This window comes from Lepus europaeus, chromosome 19 (genome assembly GCF_033115175.1).
Source record: "Lepus europaeus isolate LE1 chromosome 19, mLepTim1.pri, whole genome shotgun sequence".
Lineage (NCBI taxonomy): Eukaryota > Metazoa > Chordata > Mammalia > Lagomorpha > Leporidae > Lepus > Lepus europaeus.
In genome coordinates this window covers 16,492,528-16,500,614 of record NC_084845.1, presented here as the reverse complement: position 1 = coordinate 16,500,614, position 8,087 = coordinate 16,492,528, and the positions used below count along the sequence as shown (strand labels likewise).

At 53.9% G+C, this 8,087-nt stretch overlaps 1 protein-coding gene across 3 annotated transcripts in view; it reads left to right on the top strand.

The window, feature by feature from the left end:
* The first annotated feature begins 7,676 nt into the window (after window positions 1-7,676).
* Window positions 7,677-8,087, top strand: part of GARRE1 (granule associated Rac and RHOG effector 1) — a 98,600-nt gene continuing 98,189 nt past the window's right edge. The window contains exon 1 of one of the 3 annotated variants that reach the window (XM_062177357.1): window positions 7,677-7,740. The gene's annotated coding sequence lies outside the window, so the exon portion shown is untranslated. The remainder of the gene's footprint in view (window positions 7,741-8,087) is intronic. The other 2 variants (XM_062177361.1, XM_062177356.1) reach the window with 2 other exon arrangements.

The window sequence follows — 8,087 nt, the reverse complement described above, 5'->3', positions numbered from 1 at the left end:
ACAAGGAAAGGCAAGCTGAGATCTTAGAGGTGTGATGACACAAAAGCAGATGATGGCTTGGCCAGGGCCTCTTGGCCATGCACAGCCGTTTCCAGCCAGAGGGTGGGAGGGGTAGATTGGAGGGAGGGGGACAGGATGCTCAGATGGATCCGCACAGAGGAAAGGAGGGGCAGGGGCTGTTTCCTCTGGGAAGCAGTCTGGACACTGGAGGAGAGACCCCCCTTTCTGTACATAACCCATGCCATGCCACCATCGTCCTTGCCTGGGCCACGTGGCCTAAGCTGCTGGCTTGGCCTTGCTCCAGCCTCTCTCCATACCCAGCAGATGCAGCCAGTTGCTCTGTGCCCAGAATGTCTGGCCAGGCCTTTCCAGACCCACTCCCAGATCCTGTGGACTCTGGAATGCAGCAGCCCTGCCTAGGGCTCACAGCCCATCTTAAAGCTTGCACATTCTGGCCAAGGCGGATCAGGTAGGTAAAGTGTAGGCGCCTCTGAACTGAACTCCACTGCCCCTCCTCCATCAAGGACCACTTGGCTGGAAGAACCCTTTCCCACGTGTGCAAACTCAACCCGGAAGCCCTGCTTTCACGGCCATGCAGGTGCACTGGGCATCAGTTTCAGAGAAATCACTGCTGCGGTCCCTTAGGAGGCCCTCTGGGTGGGAGGTCCGCCTCTGCAGCCTTTCGGACATTAGGGGTATGACTCCTTCAGAAAATCAGCTTTGCTTTCTCAGCAAGGGGTTCTGTCTCTCGCAAGGTCAAGGCGCAGCTCTGTGGCACATCTCACTCATGCAGGTCTCATCCATTCTTCTTTTCTTTTTTTTTTTTTTTAAGATTTATTTATTTGAAAGGCAGAGAGAGAGAGAGAGAGATCTTCCATCTGCTGTTTCACTCCCCAGATAGCTATATTGGTCAAGGCTTGGCCAGGCCAAAGCCAGGAGGTAGGAGCTCCATCCACATCTCCCACGAGTTTTCCCAGGCCATTGACAGGAAGCTGGACTGGAAGTGGAGCAGTCAGGACTTGAACTGGTGCTCATACAGGATGCCGATGTTGTAAGCGGCAACTTAACCCTCCGCACCACGACACTGGCCCCAGGGCTCCTCCCTTCTGACTCAGTCACCAAAAAGCCCCTGAAACCCCCTGCTCACTTCCCCAGGCAGCAGCCCTGGTGGTTCTCGCCCCTCCCACCGGACCTGGCTGTCACGCTGACTCTAGCCAGATACATGGGGTGCCAGGTGGACTCAGGGAAAGACCCTGGTCCATGACCTTGACCTTTTTGGCCTCCTATAAGGCACACTGAGGTCTCTGAGGCACCATTCCATCCCATCCCTGTATGCACGTCAAGGCTCCAATTCCCAGGTCTCTTTGCAGAGCTAAGACCATGGCTTCAGCTTCATGAGGGCTCCAGGAGGACCTGCACCATCTCTAGACCTGTGAGTTCTACTCTTTTTTCTCAGTAAGGAGCCTGCAATGAAGAGGTGACGGGGCAGGGAAGAGTAAGGGGCAGCGCTATGGCATAGTAGGTGAAGCCTCTGCCTGCATTGCCAGCATTCCATATGGGTGCTGGTTTGAGTCCCAGCTGCTCCACTTCTGATCCAGCTCTCTGCTATGGCCTGGGAAACAGTAGAAGATGGCCCAAAGCCTTGGGCCCCTGCACCCACATGGGAGGCCCAGAAGAAGCTCCTGGCTGCTGGCTTTGGAAAGGCCCACCTCCAGCCATTGTGGCCATTTGGGGAGTGAACCCAGCAGATAGAAGACCTGTCTCTGTCTCTGTCTCTCTCTGTAACTCTGCCTCTAAAATAAATAAATAAAAATCTAAAAGAACAAAAACAGATAGTAAGATTATTGTATTATAAACTTAAAAAAAAAAAAAAAAGAAGAAGAGATGACAGGGAAGCCAGCATTGTAGCACAGCAGATTAAGCCACTGCTCGCATTGCCAGTTCGAGTCCCTGCTAGTCCACTTCAGATACAGCTCCCTGCTAATGTGTTTGTGAGAGAAGCAGCAGATGGCCCACGTGTTTGGGATCCTGCCACTTACATGGGAGACCCGGATGCTGTTCTTGGCTCCTGGCTTTGGCCTGGCCTAACCCCAGCTGTTGTGGCCATTTGTCTTTCTCTTGCTTGCTCGCTCTCTCACTCTCTCCCTCTCTCTCCGATTTTCCCTCTCTGTCACTCTGCCTTTCAATAAATAAATAAATCCTTAAAAAAAAAAAAAAAAAAGAGGTGACAGGAGAGCAACAAATGTCTCAAACCTATGTCGGGTACCTGGGTGTTTTTCCCTTCCTATCCATATGTTTGTGTGTTTAGTGAATGAAGACAAGGCATATCTGCAGGAGGACTCACAGCGCAGCCTTGCTAGGTTCGCAGTACAAAATGTTCTCAGGTCTTGGGCAAGAGAGCCAAGGCCGCCCGGTGGTTGGAGCGCCACAGAGGCGAAGGAGTTGCAAGGTCGGCAATGTTCACGTTCAACTCAGAATGGCATGGCTGGCTGTGTGGGTCTCCAGGGCCTCCCGAGCTGGACTGAAGCCTCTAGGAAGGGACCCAAATGCTGTGAGCTGAAGTGTTTTACGGCACATAACTCTGGCACTGTGGGTTTGGGGTGCAGCGGGCAGGTGGGTCAGACCTGCCTTATGGAGAAAGGGCTGCTTGGAAAGGCTCATCCTGGGTTCCTAGGTGCCCCCCCCCGGGGGGGGGCGTCACTGGAGGCTTCTGTGGTCAGGTCCAGTAGCCCCTGGGGCCTATAGCAGGAGCTGAGACTCTAGAAGCCACAATTAACTCACTGAAAAACCTGCTACCCTCACATCCCTGGCTCTCTTTGCAGCCTCCATGGGCAAGATGACACTGGCACCCAGGGGCACTTCCTCCAAGTTAGCGGTCCAGTTCCACCTCACAGCCTTCCTCCTGTAGCTTGGGTTTCACTGCCTATGATGTCAGGAACACTCTTGCCCCTCTCCCTGTTCCTCTCCCCTCCCCCTCCCCGCCATGACACCTTGTTCCACTCTCTTCCCTTCTACCAATCAGCTACTAGGGCGTCGCACAGCTGGAAGGAGGGGTCTCCTCTGAAGTTCTGCCTATCAACCTGCCACAGACCCTCACTACTGATGGCATAGTCTACCATATTGCTCCTGTCCACCCTGCTCACTGCCTTCAGAGCCTTCCCGCCCTCCTCACACCTCTGCCTAGAGCCCTCTTCACTGTGCTGCAGGCTGAGGTGAAGCCATCACCAGGCACGTTCAGAGCCTCCCGAGGTGAGCCGGATCCTCCTCCTCCTGTCTCAGCAGCCCTTTTCTTTCAAAAGGATCCTGCTGACACCTTAAAAACTCAACTGTGGGGGCTGGGGTGGTGGTGCAGCCAGTGAAGCCACCGCCTGCAAAGTTGGTTCAAGTCCCAGCTTCTGCACTTCCAATCCTGCTCCAAGTGCTTGGGCTCCTGCTACCCCATGGGAGACCCAGATGGAGTTCCAAGCTCCTGGCTTCGGCCTGGCCCAGCCCTGGCTATTGTGGCTATTTGGGGAGTAAACCAGTTAATGGAAGATCTCTCTCTCTCTCTCTCTCTCTCTCTCTCTCTCTCTCCCGCTCTCTGTGTAACTCTGCCTTTCAAATAAAATAAATCTTTTTTAAAAATTCACAGAAAACATGTATAAGGAAAAAATTATTTAAAAAAATCAACTATCAAAAAATCTTCCTCTCAATCAAAAGTGACATCTCCAGTACAGACCTCCTTTCTCAGCGCCAGAGCCACACCCGAGCTGCATCTTGGTGCCTCGTCCTTGTCCTCATGTCCACCTGGAACTCATGGGCTTCTTCCTACTCTTGGCTCCCCCAGTGTCCTTCCCACCCCTGGGAGTGTCATCACCATCATGGCTCATCTCAGAGACCCAGGAGACACCAGGATTCCCTCCACTGCCTAACTCTTCACTTCCATTTTACCACTAGCTTGCATCAGTTTTATTCCAAAATTGTCCTCAGATTGGACCAATTTTCTCCCTCCTTATCATCATTACCATGGTTCGTGAATGGCTTTCAAAGTGAGGTTTGTATATTTTGTAGTGTGAAAAGGCAATCCACTGGGTTACTGGGAGAAAATATTAGAACTTCTATATATACTGTATTTTTTATCTTTAAAAAATTATTTTTGTGTGGTGTGCGTTTGGTGTAGCAGTTCGCACGTCACTTGGGCCACCTGCATCCTGTATCAGAGTGCCTGGGTTCAAGTTCCATAACTGTTTCCGGTTCATGCTTTCTGCTGATGTGTGAAGGTGCTACCCTGGGAGATAGCAGGTTCAAGTGCTGTGACCCTGCCACCCACATGGGAGACTTTAATAAGGTCTTCCTTCCATTGGTTCACCCCACAATGGCCGCTGCGGCCGGTGCACTGCGGCCAGCGCACCACACTGATCTGAAGCCAGGAGCCAGGTGCTTCTCCTGGTCTCCCATGTGGGTGCAGGGCCCAAGGACTTGGGCCATCCTCCACCGCCTTCTCAGGCCACAGCAGAGAGCTGGACTGGAAGAGGAGCAACTGGGATAGAATCCGGTGCCCCAACTGGGACTAGAACTTGGTGTGCCGGCACCACAAGGCGGAGGATTAGCCTAGTGAGCCACAGCGCCGGCTGAGAACTCTTTCTAATTAAATAAATAAAAATCATTTTTATATGTTTAATAGTGTAAATAATATAATACTATAGGTATCTACATATATTTATGAGTAAACTATAGGTTATAGGTAACATTTTTTCTGACAGATGTTCATGAACAAGAAATCTGTGGGCCCTGGTCTAAATCAAGATCACTTGTAGTCTGGACAATCAAAAAATTGGTCTCCTAACCAACCTCTGCATCTACTCTTTTGGGAGGAAGGAATGGTAAAATATTCATAACGTAAAACTTAGCATTATTGGGGCCAGTGCTGTGGTGCAGTAGGTTAATCCTCCGCCTGTGGCGTGGGCATCCCATAGGGCGCCAGTTCGAGTCCAGGCTGTTCCACTTCCGATCCTGCTCTCTGCTGTGGCCTGGGAAAGCAGTAGAAGATGGCCCAAGTCCTTGGGTCCCTGGACCCGCATGGGAGACCCAGAGGAAGCTCTTGTTTCCTGGCTTCGGTTCGGCCCAGCTCCAGCCGTTGTGGCCATTTGGGGAGTGAACCAGTGGATGGAAGACCTTTCTCTTTGTCTCTCCCTCTCATTGTAACTCTACCTGTCAAATAAATAAACCTTTTAATACAAACACCATTAGAACCATTTTTGAATGTACAGTTCTGCCGTGTTACACATGGTGCACACATGGTGCAACCATCATCACCATGCATCTCCAGAACTTTTTCATCTTCCTCAACTGAAAATCTGTACCCAATAAACACTCACTAAACATGCCTTCCCTCCAGTCCCTGGAGGTAGTCCCTGACTACCATTTTACCTTCTGTCTCTCTCTCTCTCTTTTTTTTTTTTTTTTTTTTTAACACTCTAGGGCCCACATGTAAGTGAAATCAAGAACATGTGTCCTTTCAGGACTGGCTCTTTTCACTTAGCATAATCACATCCATTTGCAGCACAAGTTAGAATGTCACCCCTCTTTTTTTTTTTTTTTAAGATTTATTTATTTATTCGAAAGTCAGAGTTACACAGAGAGAGAGGAGAGGCAGGGAGAGAGAGAAAGAAAGAGGTCTTCCAACCGCTGGTTCACTCCCCAATTGGCCGCAACGATCGGAACTGCGCCGATCCGAAGCCAGGAGCCAGGAGCCGCTTCCAGGTCTCTCACGTGGGTGCAGGGGCCCAAGGACTTGGGCCATCTTCTACTGCTTTCCCAGGCCATAGCAGAGAGCTGGGCCAGAAGTGGAGCAGCCGGGTCTCGAACCGGCGCTCATATGGGAAGCTGGTGCTTCAGGCCAGGGTGTTAACCCGCTGCACCACAGCACCAGCCCCAGAATGTCATTCCCTTTCTATTTATTTAAATATTGTATTTATTTATTCCAGAGGCAGAGTTACAGAAAGAAAGAGCTACCAACTGCTGGTTTCTCCCCAGATGCCCAGAATGGCTGGGACTGGGCTGGGTGGGAGCAGAAGCTGGGGTGCTATTCGGGTCTCCCCCAGGCGGCAGGAATCCTCTGGAGTCACGAGCAGGACCTCCCAGGGTCTGCACTGGCAGAAAGTTGGACTGAGAAGTCGGAGCCAGGTGTCGAACCCAGGCACTCTGATGTGTGATGTGGGGTTCTTAACCACTACAGCTAAACACCTGCTCCCCTTCCTTTTAAAAGCTGAATATTTTCTATTATAGGCGTATACCACACTTTCTTTATCGATTCATCGCTGGACATTGAGTTGCTTCCACCTCTTGACTATTAATAATACTACGAACATGAGTGTTCAAACACACATATACTTAAAAAGAGACTATAGAGACTTTTTTTTTTTTTTTTGACAGGCAGAGTGGACAGTGAGAGAGAGACACAGAGAAAGGTCTTCCTTTGCCGTTGGTTCACCCTCCAATGGCCGCTGCGGCTGGCACGCTGCGGCCGCGCACCGCGCTGATCCGATGGCAGGAGCCAGGTGCTTCTCCTGGTCTCCCATGTGGGTGCAGGGCCCAAGCACTTGGGCCATCCTCCACTGCATTCCCGGGCCACAGCAGAGAGCTGGCCTGGAAGAGGGGCAAACGGAACAGGATTGGTGCCCCGACTGGGACTAGAACCCGGTGTGCCAGCGCCGCAGGTGGAGGATTAGCCTAGTGAGCCACGGCGCTGGCCAAAAGAGACTATTTTTTATTTATTCAATAGAGAGAGTGAGAGCGAGCTTTTATCTGCCGGCTCACACTCCCCAAATGCCTGGGGCAGGCTGAAGCTTGGGCCCATGAACTCAATCCAGGTTTCCCAAGCAGGTGGCAGACACCAAAGTACTTGAGCCAACACCTGCTGCCTCCCAGAGTGAGCATTAGCCGGACTCTGGAGTAGTTAAGAAGTGAACCAGGCATTCAAATAGGAGATGTGGGTATCCTTACTGGCTGGGTCTCACATGAACCCTTACCTCTATCTTAACTCCCTTGCCCGGTCCTCCACCCCACAGCCAGAGTAATCAGATAGTCCCTTCACACACACACACACACACACACACACACACTCCCCTAGCTTTGCAAGGTGATCAGGTTAAGAGCTTTGTTGAACACAGAACAGTCGGGAACACCTGCTGTTTCTTCCGTTGCACTGTCTCTTTTTGTTGCAACCCTCCCTTGCGGACCTCAGTGCCTGCTCCAAGCCCGGGAATTCCCAGCTCGCCCTCCGGCACTAGGTCAGGGTACTTCCTCCCTCCCTCCTCCACTTTCCCCTTCTGGCACTTGTCACTACTGGCACTCCATTGTCGTGATACGAAATACGAAAAAAATGAAACCTATGAGGGTGAAAGTGCTACCCAGCGCTTCCACGGCCGGTCAGGGCCTGGCACCTGCTGAGCGCTCATTCGCTCAGGAACCAAAAAATCCAAGGGGACGCAGCCGAGCGCCCCCCGCCCGGAGGCCAAGGCTGGCCGCGAGGACTCAGGCCGTCAGTCCTCACCCCGCTTCGGCCTAGCCATCCCGCGGGCAGCTCCACGGTCCCCACGGGCAGAGGCCCGCTCGCGCGAGGGGAGTGTCCACTCCCGCCTCGGGAGCCGCAGCGGCCGGGGCGTCCGCCGGGGGCGGGGGCGGGGCCGGCCCGGCGACGTCACTTCCGGTGTACACAGCCGGTCCGGGCGGTGCGCTGGGGGCCGCGGCGCGTCGCAGGTGAGGAGCGGGCGCGAGCGGGCGCGGGCCGGCGCGGGCCGGCGCGGCTGGGCGGCGGGCGGTGCGGGCGGCGGGCCGCGGCTGGGGCTGCCGGCCGGGCCAGCTCGCAGGGTGCCGCTCCGTTCGGGGGCCACGGGGCGCGGGGCCGTGGGCTCCCGCCCCTCGCCCGCCCGCTGTGGAGGACGCCGGGCTGTGCGGGCGCCGGCCGAGCGGACGGAAGCCCGGAGGGGCCTCCTGGTGCGGGCCGGGGCCGGGGGGCGCGGCGGCGGCGGATGCGGTCGGCACCGGGCACGCCTGTGGCTTGCAGGGCCCGGGAGGTCGGTTGGCGTCGGTTCCCGCTGCCGGAA